Raw genomic sequence first — 16,417 nt, forward strand, 5'->3', positions numbered from 1 at the left:
TGTTTGAGATTGATTTGAAGAATATTCTGCACTATTCGAACGAATGATTTGGCCACCCAGATGGCTCGACTGGGAACGTAATCGTCAGGTCAGTTCGTGCACAAAATCCTACGCTGGAAACACTCTCGCAATTATGAACGTCTATAGGAGCAGCATCGTTCATAATTTTTGCAGGGGACTTTCAACGTCTTTTGGCGTCGATGTCAAGCCCAGTTGCTGCACTAAACAGGGCAAAAGGAGACCCAACAGAATATTATGAGGTATCACGCTTCCTGTTATCACCTCCGTGTAAATACGCGGCAAGAGTGGCACTTGGGTATTGTTGACGTTAACAGCACGACAATGCCCCCAAATGAAAAATGCGCGTTGTTCCAGACGTGTATGGAGAGTGGTTTACTTCATCATAACACCAACGATTGCAGTACACAAATGATGCACGTATTATGCGAGGCTATTCGAAAAGTAGGGTCCGGCAGGACACGAAATGGACAGTGAAAATCTGATGAAGCTTTACACAGATGTGTTTGGCAGTGTCCCCAGCATGCCTGACGATCGTATCAAGTCGCTCTTTTCAGTTATGAGCACACAGTAAGCACGTAAAGATGCTCAGCGCAATTCAGAACAATAGCGTTTCCCGTCAAGTATGGGTGCCCGCTGCGAGATTTCACCTGATATCATGCAACTACACATAATGTAGATGTCAGAAATATCCTTCTTGTTGACAATACTCAGCCGCACACTGCAGGAGCAATGATGATGCCCCTGCAGCGCTTTCGATGGGGACTGTTTGATCATACCATACAGCCCGGACTTGGCTCACTCTTTCATCTTCAAATGAATCGCTGCCTATGAAGACAACATTTTGCCACAGATAATCAACTCCGGACCAGCGTAGAGAAATTGCGGAAAGAACAGCCAACTGCCTTCCATGATGAGGCTATTGTAAAGTTGGTACAACGTTACGACAAATGTCTAACCCGGGGCGGCAACTATGTGGAGAAGTAACTGGAAGATATAGCAAACTGTTGAAAATAAAAACATTTTTGAGTTTCATTGTGGTTTCCATTTCGCCACTCATGAGACTCGGCTTTCTGAATAGCCCTCGTAGCATAGAGAACCATGGTGCTTACTTCCAGAGGAAATTCGTGGAAATGAAACAGGTTCTTTCCAAGAATTATAGAACATGTCCTTTGTGGCACTGCATATACATAAAATGACAGTTGTAGCTGATACAGAAACATCAGAAGTTCTGGGCATACTGGTAAGGAGGATGGAAGGCGGTACTTAAACAAAACGAGCAATAATAGAATTAATTTTTATGTAGTGTGTAACGCTGATCCAAACGTAAAATCTTTAAGAGATAATATTATTGCTGAGATTATTGTGATGTACGAACTGTTAACGTGACAGGCACTGAAAACATAAAAGGAAAAAGAATCAAAGAAGTTAACAACGTGTAACAAGAAGAATGTAGTAGGAATACAAAATATACTGCTGAAACATAATAAAAATAACTACAAATAAATTTTATGTAACGAAAAATAAATCGAGTGGATGAATATTTGTTAAAGAGGACCAAATCATTAACGGTTTAATTATCAATATTTATTATTCTGCTTATCTGCAGCACTTCCTCTAAGTGTAACGCTGTTTCACTTTAACAATAAATCTTTTAAAAAGACATGCTTGCTATTTCCTTTAAGGTGTGGATGAAAACCTAACAGTTACACTGGGATTACTTTCATTACAACTACACAAGGAAGCCGGGAAGTTGTATCACTCAGTTATTCTTCTTGTCGTTATCTTTCAACACCAGAAAACAATTTTTCTTGAAAGCTTTAACACTTAGTCAACGTACCTTCAGCAAATAATTACCAAAGATAAAAAGCAAGATTTGGGAATAAATACTTCAGGACCTCAGAATGCGTTTCCAGTTACAAATTATAAATTGAGTAAATAGCTTCCTCTGTAGATCATGGTGTCCCGTAGGTTTACTGTAATATCAGCAGAGAAGGGTAAACAATAAACAGTATGAAATTGAGGGGTAACTGTATCCTGCGTTTCATTAGCAGTTAAACATTTGTGTTCCTATTTATATATCGCTGTTACGCTAACACCTGTAGCGAAGCACAACAACATTCTGAAATTGCAAGCAAAACTGTCTTCTGTGCTTCCGTATATTAAACTTTGGTAAGAAATATATTTCACAAAGATAAAAAGGGTATCCATATGCATACGGAAAGATATTCAGAATTTCCATTTCTTTTTTTTTTTAATGAGTAGCTACTCCGGTGTCCTATAACTAACACACATAATAAATCACTGTCTGATAAAGCTGTCTACGATACATTTGTTCAATTCAAACGGAACTGCTTCCGCTTTTCCTCCGAGAAGTTGAAGAGAGGCAGCTCCTGCCATCTGTCGCTGACTCCCACTTGCTGTTGCAGCTCTGCAGCTACATGCGACACCTGGCAGCGACTGGCAGAGTTGTTCTCCGCAGGCTGTATGTGCTGCCTCAGGCGGTGACTGGTATGAACTATCTGATCCAGACGCGATTCTGCAGCTACATGCGACACCTGGCAGCGAGTTGCAGAGTTGTTCTCCGCAGGCTGTGTGTGCTGCCTCAGGCGGTGCCTGGTATGAACTATCTGATCCAGACGCGATTCTGCAGCTCTGCAGTTACATGCGACACCTGGCAGCGAGTGGCAGAGTTGTTCTCCGCAGGCTGAGTGTGCTGCTTCAGGCGGTGACTGGTATGAACTACCTGATCCAGCCGCGATTTGAAGTACATTGCAGCTTCATAGTCAATCACTGAACAGAACGCTAAACATAGATTTCCCGGGGCATAAAATGGCGGGAGATCAATACAGTAGTCAAACGTTTCGAAACCATTGTGATTAAAATATGAATGTTTTTTTGTGCTCATATTGCTGAAAACATTATACGCCATCAATACAAAGGTATTTTATTGCGTAGCAATACCACGAACATTTTTTCAAGGTTCTAATAACAAACATCTAGGCGTAAAGTCTTTATTGAGTGAATGAATAGAAACTTTCGTGGGATTTATACTTGGGAATTGGATCTCTTTCAGAAAAGTTTGCTAGAAGTCAGTAACGTACCCAGAATTTATAAGTGTATGAGAATACGTCATTCGCCTCAGTAATGCGTGTTTCACTGCCTTGCAGTTTTTACACACCTTACGTCCTCTGGCGTCGTAGGTCATAAAGATAAGTTTTTCATCTCATAACAACACAAAGCTATGATTGTCTCCTCCACATGAACTGTGAAATGAATGTTTCCAGTATCTGACTGTCAAGTTTTAATGTGCGTACCATAAAGTGTTTTTATCTACATACCTTGTTCTTTACCATTGACTGGATTTCTTTTCGCTGTACGTACTCTCTGTCGCTTGGTGTGTCAGGTATATCGCGCGTTATACTACTGCTGTTTCTGCTGTCGTTTGCCATGCCACTGCGGCTTTTAAAGTTCCGTTCCGCGGCGTGAAACTGAGTTACACAAGCCGCAACTAACTTCCCATTAAAGTTAGGGAAACGTCCTTGTCTGTTCCTACTACATTGAAAACTCTTTGGAGTTTTAGTTCAAATAATGTTACAAGAAACAGATAAAGGTAATGGAACTGAGCAGTAAGTGACATAGTAATAAGGCAAATTTTGTTTTTGAGTCATCAGTCTTCTAAATGGTTTGATGCGGCCCGCCACGAATTCTCCTTCTGTGCCAACCCTTCATCCCTGAGCAGCACCTGCCATTTGCATCCTAAATTTTTTTGCTGATATGCTCCAGTTTCTGTCTTCCTGTACAGTTTTTACCGTCTACAGCTCCCTCTAATACCACGGAAGTTATTGCTCTATGCGTTAACCTATGTTCTGTCATCCCGTCCCTCTTTCTTGTCAGTTTTTTCCACATATTCCTTTCCTGTCTGATGCTACGTAGAACCTCCTTTTTCCTTACCTTATGAGTCCACCTATTTTCAACATTCGTCTGTAACAGCACATCTCAAAGGCTTCTGTTACGGTTTTCCCACAGTCCATGTTTCACTACCATAGAATGTTCTGCTCCGAACGTACGTTCTCAGAAATTTCTTCTTCAAATTAATGCCTTTGTTTCATACTAGTAGATTTATATTGGCCAAGAAAGCCCTTGTGGTCAGTGCTAGTCTGCCTCTGATGTCCTCCTTGCTCCATCCGTCATTGGTCACGTTGCGGCCTTGGTAATTGAATTCCTTAACTCAGCTACTTCACGACCAAGAATCCTGATGTTAAGTTACTCGCTATTCTCATTTCTGCTACTTCTCACTGCTTTTTTTCTATCTTCGATTTACTCTCTATCCATATACTGTACTCATTAGATTTTTCATTTCATTCGGTAGATCAAGTAGTTCTTCTTCACTCTCACTAAGGATAGCAAGGGCATAAGCAAATCGTGTCATTGATACCCTTTCACCTTGACTTTTAATTCCACACCTGCGCCTTTCTTTTACTTCCGTCATTGCTTCTTCGATGTATAGATTGAACAGTAGGGGCGAAGGACTATATCCTTGTCTTACATCCTTTTTAATCTGAGCATTTCGTTCTCCGTCTTCCACCTTTATTGTTCTCTGTTGTTGTATATTGCCCGTCTCCCCCTAGAGCTTACCCCTCTTTTCATCAGAATTTCGAACATCTTGCACCATTTGATATTGTAGAACGCTTTTTCCAGGTCGACAGTTACTAACAATTTGTTTTCATTTTTCTTTAATCTTGCTTCCATTATCAAAGTGAAAGTTGGACGCGAATATTTCTTTGGAAAGTTGGCCACTGATTCTGCTATGGTGTGCATACACAAACTCTGCTAGTAGCGCAGGGGGAGACTTTGGTATTAACTGAGGAATTTCGGAATTTGCCTTTTTGCTGCAAGTAGTTGTTACTTGCTTGCGCACTGGAGGGATTTTGTCAGATTTGTGCAAATATACATTGAGAGTAATATTCGTATCTTTCTTGTGACCAGATATGTGATTATTGATTATAGATATTATCCAATGGTTAAACTTGTTGCTAATCATACAGTCGAAGAAAAGGACAGATCCTTGTAAAGTATGTCAGTATTTCAATCGTCATTTTTCTGAATATAGTAAATTAAAAGTTTTAATGGTTTCTTTCATTCTTACGCCACTTAACGCTTTTTGACCAAACCTATCCTGATCGTATAGTTTCTATATAAAAAGAAGGCCAGTAGCTTTAGCAGTAGTTGTGACCATGCATTGCTCTCTGCATGAATCGCAATATTTCTTCTCAGTTATTTTAGTATGTTGCAGGATGTAGAATATTCACGCAGCTGCAGCGGCAAGATGAGGTAGATTGAATGTTGCGTGCAATGACCGCTATTGTAACAAATCTTAAGAGATGTTAGAGACTATTTTCATAATTGCAGTCAGATATAAGAGAATTTGACTTTTTCATGATTTATACGAAGAGTAGCAAATTGCTGTTTTTTTGTTCGCAACTAGAATACTAATATTGTCAGAGATAGAGCTTGATTCATTTCCGTTCGTGTTTCACCAAAACAATTATGATTATAAAAAGTGGAAGTAAAAGAGTTTCACCTGTCGACGTTTCTGTCAGGATTTCGTTTCGTTGGATAATTCCGCAGTTAGAAATGCTTCACCTTGCTACTGGATTTACCAAATTTTATGCAATAGTGCTTGTTCAGTAGTTGCTGCACAGCATTTTTGTTGATTACGGGCTTCGTACTAATTCAGTTTTTTATTTCAGCAATTTTCTGGTTCATAATTTGTTGTCCGCAGCTCGTGGTCGTGCGGTAGCGTCCTCGCTTCCCACGCCCGGGTTCCCGGATTCGATTCCCGGCGGGGTCAGGGATTTTCTCTGCCTCGTGATGACTGGGTGTTGTGTGATGTCCTTAGGTTAGTTAGGTTTAAGTAGTTCTAAGTTCTAGGGGACTGATGACCATAGATGTTAAATCCCATGGTGCTCAGAGCCATTTGAACCATAATTTGTTTATTTACTCTGTAACGACTAGGTTAACAGTTTTGTGTTAAGATATTTGTCCTGTATTTTTGTGATATTTTGTTTATCGCTAAAACGCCAATAAAAACTAGAGCACAGGCAGGAATCGGCAAGAAGTAGCTCCAAACAAAGTTTCGGAAAATTTTATGCATAGTGTAGAAAATTCTTCTCAGGGTGGTAACGTTAGGGAACTTTCCGAACAATACTGTATGTAATCAGAGTGTAGGCTATTATTTGTCAATAATTTGTGACGAGCTGCAGGGAACTATACGCAATTCAGGCGATCAAAATATCATAACACTGTCCGATTTTGTTATGAGAGATACGGGTGTGGCTTCTACTTCTACAGAGCAAAATAATTTTATCTTCCCCTCTTTCAGTAATAGTGTTACACAATTAAAATAGTAGCTCAGCTATATGAGATTGGAACATCGAATAATTAAATCAGAGAATTTAATAACGAGATTAAAAAAATCTAATGATGAACTTCGTGGAGATATCAAAGACGCTAGGTATGAGATTAATGACAACTGAAATCATAAATTCGAGGAAATGTGAGAACGGTTGAAAACTCAGGTACGTGTAGAACTCTAGTCTGATATTAATAATCTTGAGTCTAGGTTGCCAAGTACAGCCTGTGACCACAGCTGTCACATGAAGAATTGCAAATAGAGGAATTAGCACAAAAGTTCGAGTCATTACAGTTACAGACTAACGATGAAGTCTCAAAGACGCAAAATCTGTTGATAACTGTTGCAAAACGAATCGAAGAATAATCCGCGAGACTGACGCAAACGACCAGTCATTCAGATAAAAGGTTAAACGCTACTCAGCCGGTTTTGTTCGCTGATACCGACGATTTTCAGTCCCTGCAATATTTCAAAGAAGGGCAGATGACGATAAATCAGCAATAGAAACTTGACGTGAGAGAGATGCAGGAACACTTTGCCAAATCGAAGAAAGGTCGGATACGATAAAGATACCAGTAAGTTCAGTAATTATCCTGTTGAAAATCACAATGAATGCGCTAATTTGGGAAATGCTGATCACATCTCGACATACAAATTCGTCAATTCACTCATTTGGTACACATATCTCAGTCGCGCACGCTTTGGTGTTAAGAAACGTTTCCAGAAATTATGGGATAATGTTACTTCAATAACATCGAAAACCGAATTCGTACTGCCTTGGCAAAATGGAAATTGTGCCAAAAGGTGAAACCACGTACCGCTACCCACAGAACAGCACTATTTCCTACCATTCCCGTGTAACTAAGGGAATTAGCTGCTGTTGACATTTTCTGTCCATGGTCACTCGTTTGATTTTGTAGCTTTTCAGCTGCCGGCCGGAGTGGCCGAGCGGTTCTAGGCGCTTCAGTCTGGAACCGTGCGACCACTACGTTCGAAGGTTCGAATCCTGCCTCGGGCAGGCTCTTACGTTAGTTAGTACTAAGTAGTTCTAAGTTCTAGGGGACTGATGACCTCAGATGATAAGTCCCATAGTGCTCAGAGCCTTAGGAACCATTTTTTTCTGTTTAGCTTACCTCTAAATTTGTGTCATTCACACCTTTACGGAAAGCAGCTGCGAAACTTGCAACTATAGCATTCATAAGGAATTTTCTGAAAGACGGAGGGCTTGTTGACTAATTTCAGATAATGGTCCGCAATTTCCTTCTAACGCATGGCTAACGCAGAGAAATTAAACCAATAGTTATATCACTTTTACACCATCTTGTAACCCTTCGGAAAGCATTACGAAAAAAGTAGATGAACTTCACAGATTGTATTGCTATCTTCAACACACAAACTGGGATTAACACTTGTCAGATTTTCAAAATATCATTAACGAACCACCAGATGATTCTACAACTTTTCCTCTATTCCTCTTATTAAAGAATAAACCACCACTATATCGTATAAAACAATTAATAGACTTCCCTACACAACGACGTTTAATATAGCGTGAAGTAACTAATTTAGCATTGGAAAACATCAAACAGCCGCAGAGAAGAAGAAGAACGTACAGAACCCACATGTGAACATCAAGAACTCACAGGAAAGTCAGAAAGTGCTGCTTAACTCACATTGTTTATCTCATAAATTAAAGTCTTTAAGGAGCATTTTCTTCTTCTTCTTCTTCTTCTTCGTTTCACCCAACTTTGGGGTACGTTGAATCAATCACTTCTGTGTGTTCTGTGCCTTTCTTTTCGCCCAGTACTGTTTCATTCTTTCTGATCTTGCTTTTCTTTCCTCATCAGAGATGACAATCGTTCTTTTCTTTCTATTTTGGAGCTGGAATCCCTCTTTTCTGTCTTTGCTTATCATTTTTGCGGTCCTGTCTGTGAGCATATTTTCTGTGATGTGTAGTTCTCTTAAGTCTTTCTCTGTTTGGATAAACCAATTTGGTTTGGATTTTTTATTCCTGAAGTAGTCAAACATTCTTTTTGTAAGTCTATTTGGGTTCATTCTGAGAATGTGCCCATAAAACTCAATTCTTCTTTTCCTCATTGTATCCGAAAGTTTTTCTGTGGTTTTGTAGAGTGTTTCATTTTTGGTATGAATTAGTTTGTCGTTATGAAATTTGGGGCCTAAAATTTTTCTCAATATTTTTCTTTATTTGATCTCTAGCCTTTCAATTGGGCCATGGTTAGTGATAGATAATGTCTCAGCTGCATATAGTGCTTCTGGTTTAATGACAGTGTTGTAATGTTTTATTTTTGAATTCCATGAGAGGGACTTTTTATTATAAGTATTTTTAGTAAGCTGAAAGGCTAGTTCAACTTTGTTTCTTCTTAATTCTATTTTTTTTTTTTTTTTTGTGAAGGTCCTTTTCGCATACGGAGAATTGCACATGCAAATATTGTGGAACTTGAAACCATACTTACACATAAATAACGAGGTCTTCATCATATATCGAACATCAAAGTATACACAAAATAATAACCAAGGGGGTGTACTGTTCTTTGGTAAACATATGCAGTGGCGAGCATAGGTGCCCCAGCTGTTGCAGTGCATTTTCTTACTTTAGCCTTCAGCACTTTTTCACAGTCTTCAGCTTATCTTTATGTATGTTAATGTTTCTTTTACTGTCAATCTACTTAACAGGGAATTTTAATGAATAGTGATGATCTATGATTTTTGTTGTCTGAAGAAAAGTATTTTGAATTTGTTAAGCATAGTCTGACAAGGTGATGATACAGTGGAAGTAGACAATTTGATATTTGTATCTGCATTTGAACTATAACAATATGGAATGGTAAGGCATCTGTGAAGAATTTTTATTCAACTGGCATTATTCTGAGTTTATTGGTGAAGTATCTGAAATGTAATACTGCTATCTTATTTCATGAGTTTGAAACCTTTCTTTCGAGATCTTGGTACAGCAGAGTACACTTGGTTTTGAGGTTCTAAGATAATTATTTTTTCTTCACGACGATAATTTGCACGTAAGTTTCTTGTGAATTGTGGTGGCTTGTGATGCGCATTTTGCCTTACCTGCACCAGACACAACACCGTGTTATTTTTGAGGAAAGTGCGTGAGATGACATTTTTTGTAGGTACATACTTTGTGAAGTAGGTCTTGAATTTTAGAGTTATAGATAAGTGCTGACTTTATTTTGGATAAGACATTGTGTATGAGTGGTTCTGAATCGAGCAAGGTGTTTCTGATGGGCAGTAGTTTAACGAGGAACATTTCTGACTGATGCTTGTTCTGCTATTTAGGAAGTATCTTGAAGAATGATAATTTGAGAGCTGTATGCATATACATGAGGAATCTAGGGTATACAATGCGATATAGATATGATGAGGGATTATGCTTGAATATTGTGCGGCTTATGATGTTATTATGGCTTTTTATGGCGCAACTATGCTACATTGTGGTGCAGTTATGGTATATTATGTGAATTGGATTCTGATTCATAGGACATTATGCTAAAGGTTAATGAAATATGTTGTTCAGAGGGAGACACTCGAGGAATTATATGTAATTTAGTAAAGAAGCATATTTGTAGCTATTTAAGGAACAAAACAAGTTAGGAATGTACACTCTTTAAACGAAGCTACCCACAGCTGTACTACATACATGGAGGTTTTGTTTGTGCACACTTCGTTCGAAAGTAGAGTCACAGTGATATTTTCAAGAGATATTTATTTTGTTGTAAAAGTATTTCTGAGAGGACACTACTACTGAAGTTTTGTTGCTGCTGACGAGAAATGTTACAACGTTGAAAACTGTCGATAAGGGAAATAACATGAATTACCGTTTGAGACACCAGTCATACCTGCTGTTTACATTGCAAACTCCAGAAAACACAGAACTTTTACTTGTATGAAACATCAGCGCTTGCAGATGACACATTTTCTTTCCACCTATCTGGAGATGAGAACAGATATATGGAAGTATTTGTCGAGTAATGATCATGAATGGTTTTACAATTTTTTTTCTGTACTGATGAATTACAGATGTAAGTTTAAGATGAATTTTGTAGCTTTACGAACTTGTGGAACGAAACTGTCTAATGAAAAATTTGCTTCTCTGTTTATTACACTTATTGTACTTTATTATTTTTATATGGCGTGATCATAACTGAACTTTTCTCTATTCGAGTAATAAAATAACACAGAATTGTATGCTTCTGTATGAACTAAAAAGTATTTCATATCATAATTAACATATGTAGCAAGCTAGTTACATTCCAGCAATGCAAATGTTGCAGTGGTCTGTTACAGACAACCAAACATTCCAGAAGTACTGGTCATGTTAGAAACGTTGATCCTTGACTTGTATATAAATACATTATTGACAGTGACGACTTTTTCTCTTCACCTTATAGTATTTTTAAGCCTCGATGCAAGATGATCTGCTACATTTTTATGTAGTTGATAATAATTGTGTAAAATAAGTTACTTCAGTACTTAAGTGTTTTACTACAGAGAAAATCTTATTTCATAATTTCTCTTATAGTAATGAATGAAGATGTAGGTTTTACTACAGCAGTAATGCAGTGCCGATTCTAGTTCGCTAAGTTAATGGTTGTAAGACGATGATGTTCCTGACTTGTCATTACGCAATAATGAAGCTCAAGAGAAGTTACTTGTCTCATTTTCGGTTAATAAACCATTTATTTCAGCTACTACTTAACAGTTCGAGGATAAATCTTTTCTATGTTTCATCTTTTATATCATTATTAGTTGCTTTATTGGATATGTCTTTTGAATGTTGTATTTATTTTTCTGCTGTGATTAGCTGCTTACTACCATACAACTCTGATTCCAGACACAGACAAATTGACATTTGACATCTGAGGATATGAACCTTGTGATGCTACTTGCTACTTTCTGTTTGATGATCATCATTTAAACATTAGTATGATTTTATGAGAAATGAAATATTTGTTCTTTAGTAAAAATTACTGGTTCAGTACTCAACAGCTGAATGTGTAATAAGTTATGAAATCCAAACTAACTACACAGTAATAAAAATGACATTCTTAAATATCTACCACTGAAAATTGATTTACGAACTTCATTTTTTGATCGTTTACTTGTAATTTTACTGTGTATGTGAATGCAACTGCGAACAATGCTACTTTTCTATTGTATGATAATTTAAATCACATGTAATTACTATGTATACATCAACTCTGGGAACTACGATTAACTGTAACAGTTTTTAAAAATATGTCACCATTAATGTCTTTAGAGGAATCTGTAAGTCATTCTGTGTGCATTATGTCACACATTTTGCATGTTCTGGATCGACATGTGTACTTCGTGGTATGCTGGTACGCTGCATAATGTACCATCAGAAAACGTATTTGTATGGAACAATAGTATTTTGAGTCTTTAATTGAACACTGACTATATGTGCATATTCACACGAAGCAGATTATAAATTTAAGTGCATATAACTTACTATTACTCATTAATTCACTATAATTCGTTTATGTTATTATGTCATATCTGAGGTTTTTGATCCTCTTGTCAGTTTCGAGAACCTCTTCTCTCAAATGGTTACAACTCTAATGCTTTTATGATCTTCTCAAGAATTTTTTGCTACTCTACAAGCTATACTTCCTGGGGCCTTATACAATGAGTGTGGAGTCTGTACAGTCTCTTTAGCTGAATATGAAAAGGACTGACACAATGGACATAATGTGTATAATTAGTCTGTGAGTATGTTTAAGCCTCAAACTCGTGTGGTCTCAAATGAATATTTTAACATTTCAGTGTGGTTGTCAGTGGTCATAGTGTGAGTTGTCCTTGAGTCTTCTGCACCTACAACTTACGTTTCTTTACCTGGTTTTCTACTGCAGATAATTTTTAGTCTCTTGAAGACCGCCAGTGGAATGCACAGGTGAGTGCTTACCTTCACAAAAATACTTGTATATTTATTTTCTCTCTCTTCGCACTATTTGCAATTCTAGGGAACATACGTATCTACACAGCTGAAAGGCTTTTTTTCAGTCTTGGAGAGGTATAAATAATGTTTTGTTATCCTTTTGGACGAAGTACTGTAAGCTTCCCCTTTGTAATCACCCTACTGGATTATGATAGCCGGCCGCGGTGGTCTAGCGGTTCAGGCACTCAGTCCGGAACCGCGCGACTGCTACGGTCGCAGGTTCGAATCCTGCCTCGGGCTTGGATGTGTGTGATGTCGTTAGGTTTAAGTAGTTCTAAGTTCTAGGGGACTGATGAAGACAGATGTTAAGTCCCATAGTGCTCATAACCATTTGAACCATTTGATTATGATATAATTGACCGTAATTACATATGCTTAACGAAATTTTGCAGTGAGTAAGGCTACCGCTACCGAAGGAAAACAGTGCCGGTTACTAGGAGGAAAGTGTGCAACAGACCCTTCTGAAGGAAGAACGTATTCTAAACTGAACCTAAACTCTGATGATAATTTGAAATAGTTGGAATATAGCACAATCGCTCACGAATCACACAGGAGGGAAAGGGTACTGAATAATATTTAACATAAAAATTACTGATAATAGGAAACACTCATTAGCTAACAAGGGGGTAATAAAACGGTCGAAAGACCACTAGGGAGATGAATCTCTAGATTCTTAAGGATAAACAGTACTTATAAATGGTGAAAAAAATCGAATATTTTTTATGACTATATTTAATTCTATAGTCTTTCCTGATTACAATGATATAAACATTTTAGGGTTTCAAATTAAAAAAGACCTATACATATCAAATTTGAAAGTTATGGTCATCTATGCCACGACACATCCTTTATTTCCGTTACACCGTTACATAAACCAGTATTATTTCGAAAAGAACTGTGAATTTTGTGTTTCCAGCGATTATTGTATGTGGTGGTAGCAGTACAGGTTTATAGTGTCTGTAAATAATTATCTTTGCTAGTATTTACTTTTGTTTCACTGAAGCAATTTGTTCACGTGTTACTGAATGTTTGTTGCCGAAGTGTTAGATTCATTTGCGGAAGTACATATCCTTCAGTGAGCAATAAATATAAATTAAGCCACGCATCAATAAATTCAATAAAAGGAGGTTCTGGGGTAACCAGTTCACAAACAAAGCAAGCCACACTCTTGAAAGTAGCCTACGTTGTGTTAAAAATGACGCTGTTTGTAGTGGATTTGTTGCTGTTGATGTGGGCATCTTATCTTCTTTAATAAAGGAAGTGGCGAAATGTAAACAATGCGATGGTGTAGGCTGTCTGGAAATAACTGAACAACAAAGTATCAGGGCGGGTTATCGTCAAAATTAGTTGTTCTGTGTAGATCCTCGAAAATGACTTCCAACACTGTGCGTAATTCATATGATGTGAATTTGAAGTTAGGGTGAAACATGCCCTTAGAAAAATTTATGAATGACTGTGCTGATAAACCCCTTATATTATTTGATTTTCAAACAGCTGAGCAGAACTGAACGTACTCAGACATTTCGCTCTTTACTTATTCTGAACAACACTAAACTAACACACAATATTTTTAGCGTAACGCAATCGGACTTTCAATAATCCCTACAATAGAATGACCCTGACTAACAATAACCTATACCTTTCATGAATCACTTACCTCACAAAAATTTTCGTTACTCGAACTACTGCAATACAGCGAGCGCTAATACTGCCAGCTAATTAAAAGATTCTAACTACTGAAGGCACTAACAACTGATAAGCATAGTTAGCAAATGAAAGATTTTGATAGAGAACATACAATGTATTTACCTTAATAATGTTCAAAAGTCATCATATATATATATATATCAGTTCATTATATCCAGTATTACAAATTTACTCGTTTCGTTCTGATGGACACACGTCCGGATCGTCCGCTCTCAAAATTCTCCCACCTCTCTGCCCACATCCACCACGGCTGGCAACTCACCTCCAACTGCGCAACGCTACGCGCTGTTCACATCCAGCTGCCCAACACTACAATAGCGAATATTCGACCAATGCAAACCAGTGCCTTATAAGCACACAGCGCAGTCAGTGATTTTCATGCAGAGCACTACGTAGCGTTACCAACATAAAAACCTAAACAGCCTACTTACAAGTGTGTGCAATGCACGCAGTAGGAAAAGGAAAAAGGCACTGAAACGTTTTGTGTTTTGATGGGCCTTCCTCCTCCTCCCAGTAGGGAGGAAGTACATGAAAATACTTTTAGGTGCCTTGACGGTTGTGTCTAAAGCATCTATGAAACGTGCAGTTGAAGGAACTGTAAATATTAGTGGAGCCAGGGACATTGCAGTTGCACTTAATGGGACGGCTACGTCGAGGACACCATTCCCTGAATGGTGTTGTAAGTGCTACTTCTCTGGAGAATGAGAAAGTTGTTGATGTTGAGCGCTTATGTAAGTACTGCTACATCTGCCATGGTAACACTGAAGGACATATTGAACATCATTGTTCTAAGAATTATGATGGTTACATTGGAAGTATGGAGTGTGATGAAGCTCTAAAAGTATTTTAGAGGTCAGTACCCATTTATAATATTAGATATATGAAGTACCTAAGCGATGGGGACTCTATGGCGTTCAATAAAATTAATGAGTTCAATGTTTATGGTAGTACCTTGGTAACAAATCCAGAGGGTTGTGAGCATTTGCAAAAGAGGATGGGTGCTAGATTGAGGAAGCTATGAAGAAAAATATAAGGAAAGTTGCTATCTGATGAAAATCTCTGTCTGGCCGACGAAGAGTGACAGAAACTAAAATATACCTTCTTCAGAGTTATTATGGACTGGCCATTAGACGAACTGCACTTCTGAATGATCTTACAGCAATGAGAAAAGCTGTATGGGCCACCTACTTTCATACGTTGTCCACAGATGACCACCCTGTTCATGGACTTTGCCCAAAAGGAGCAGATTCCTGGTACGTTTACCAAAAAGCAAAAGAAAGTGGTCAAATATACCATCATAAGCATTCTCTTCCTGAGCCTATGAATGGAATAGAACCAAATTTAGAGAACTGAGTGACCCTGTTTTGCTCAGTAAATGTCTTCATGGGAGCACTCAGAATATGAATGCAATTTTCAACTTTTGCATATGGGAAAGATTACCCAAGAATGTTTTTGTAGGCCTAAATACATTAAATGTTGGTGTACTAGATGCAGTGATATGTTTCAGTGATGAATAGGTAGGAAGGTTGGAAGTACTGAGAAATTTAGGCATAAAATGTAGCTCTAATATGGAAGGTCAATTGCTTCCATATGACAGACAACAGACGCATGAAGATGAAAGATCTGCTCTTCAAGTTACCAAAGCAAGAAGTGCTAAAAGGAAAGCCAAGAAGAAGCTTAAAGATGAAGAAATGCCACAGGATGAAGACTGTGCTTCAGGAATGTTATCAGGCACAGTTTAATTGGACTCATATCTTCATTCACAATTTCCCACAAGTTGAATTTTGAGAATTCAGATACTAATATTTCCAAAGTTTACAAAACATTGTTCTATTTTCTTCTGTCACTTGCAACAGTCCATACTTATACAATAGACCTAAGCTTTATCACCTAAATTATAGGAAAAATAACATTTTATTAGGTAAAAAATTATACAAATTAAAATGTAAGATGTAAAACCTTTTATCCTTGTAACATACATTGTAGGTGGATGTAAATAGGTCTAGTACGTCCGCGACCATATCCTGCATATCTGGTAAAAATTTGGTCTCCTTCAAATTTATAACATTGGATTAAATGGTATCTCAATTTGAGGAAGCATTTTGGAAAAAAATTGCATCAATTTCTTAGTAACTTTTCTTAATAACCCTAAGCAGTTTCAAAAATATTCAAAATACTTCTAATTTGTTTAGAAAGAGTGCTGCATTACCTGGCTGAAAGAAACAGGTGCTGATTTTTATATAATATTGAGCCGAAAAAGTGCCCTGTATTCTTGAGACAGCTAA

The 16,417-nt window shown here is 37.7% G+C and overlaps 1 protein-coding gene across 2 annotated transcripts in view; it reads left to right on the top strand.

Moving 5' to 3' along the window:
• LOC126162313 (neuropeptide CCHamide-1 receptor-like) overlaps window positions 1–16,417 on the top strand; it is a 706,059-nt gene that overhangs the window by 56,754 nt on the left and 632,888 nt on the right. Inside the window, exon 3 of one of the 2 annotated variants that reach the window (XM_049918738.1) lies at window positions 12,254–12,380. The exons of the other annotated variant lie outside the window; for it this stretch is intronic. The gene's annotated coding sequence lies outside the window, so the exon portion shown is untranslated. The remainder of the gene's footprint in view (window positions 1–12,253; window positions 12,381–16,417) is intronic. 2 annotated transcript variants of the gene reach the window in all.

This window comes from Schistocerca cancellata, chromosome 2, assembly GCF_023864275.1.
Source record: "Schistocerca cancellata isolate TAMUIC-IGC-003103 chromosome 2, iqSchCanc2.1, whole genome shotgun sequence".
Taxonomy (NCBI): domain Eukaryota; kingdom Metazoa; phylum Arthropoda; class Insecta; order Orthoptera; family Acrididae; genus Schistocerca; species Schistocerca cancellata.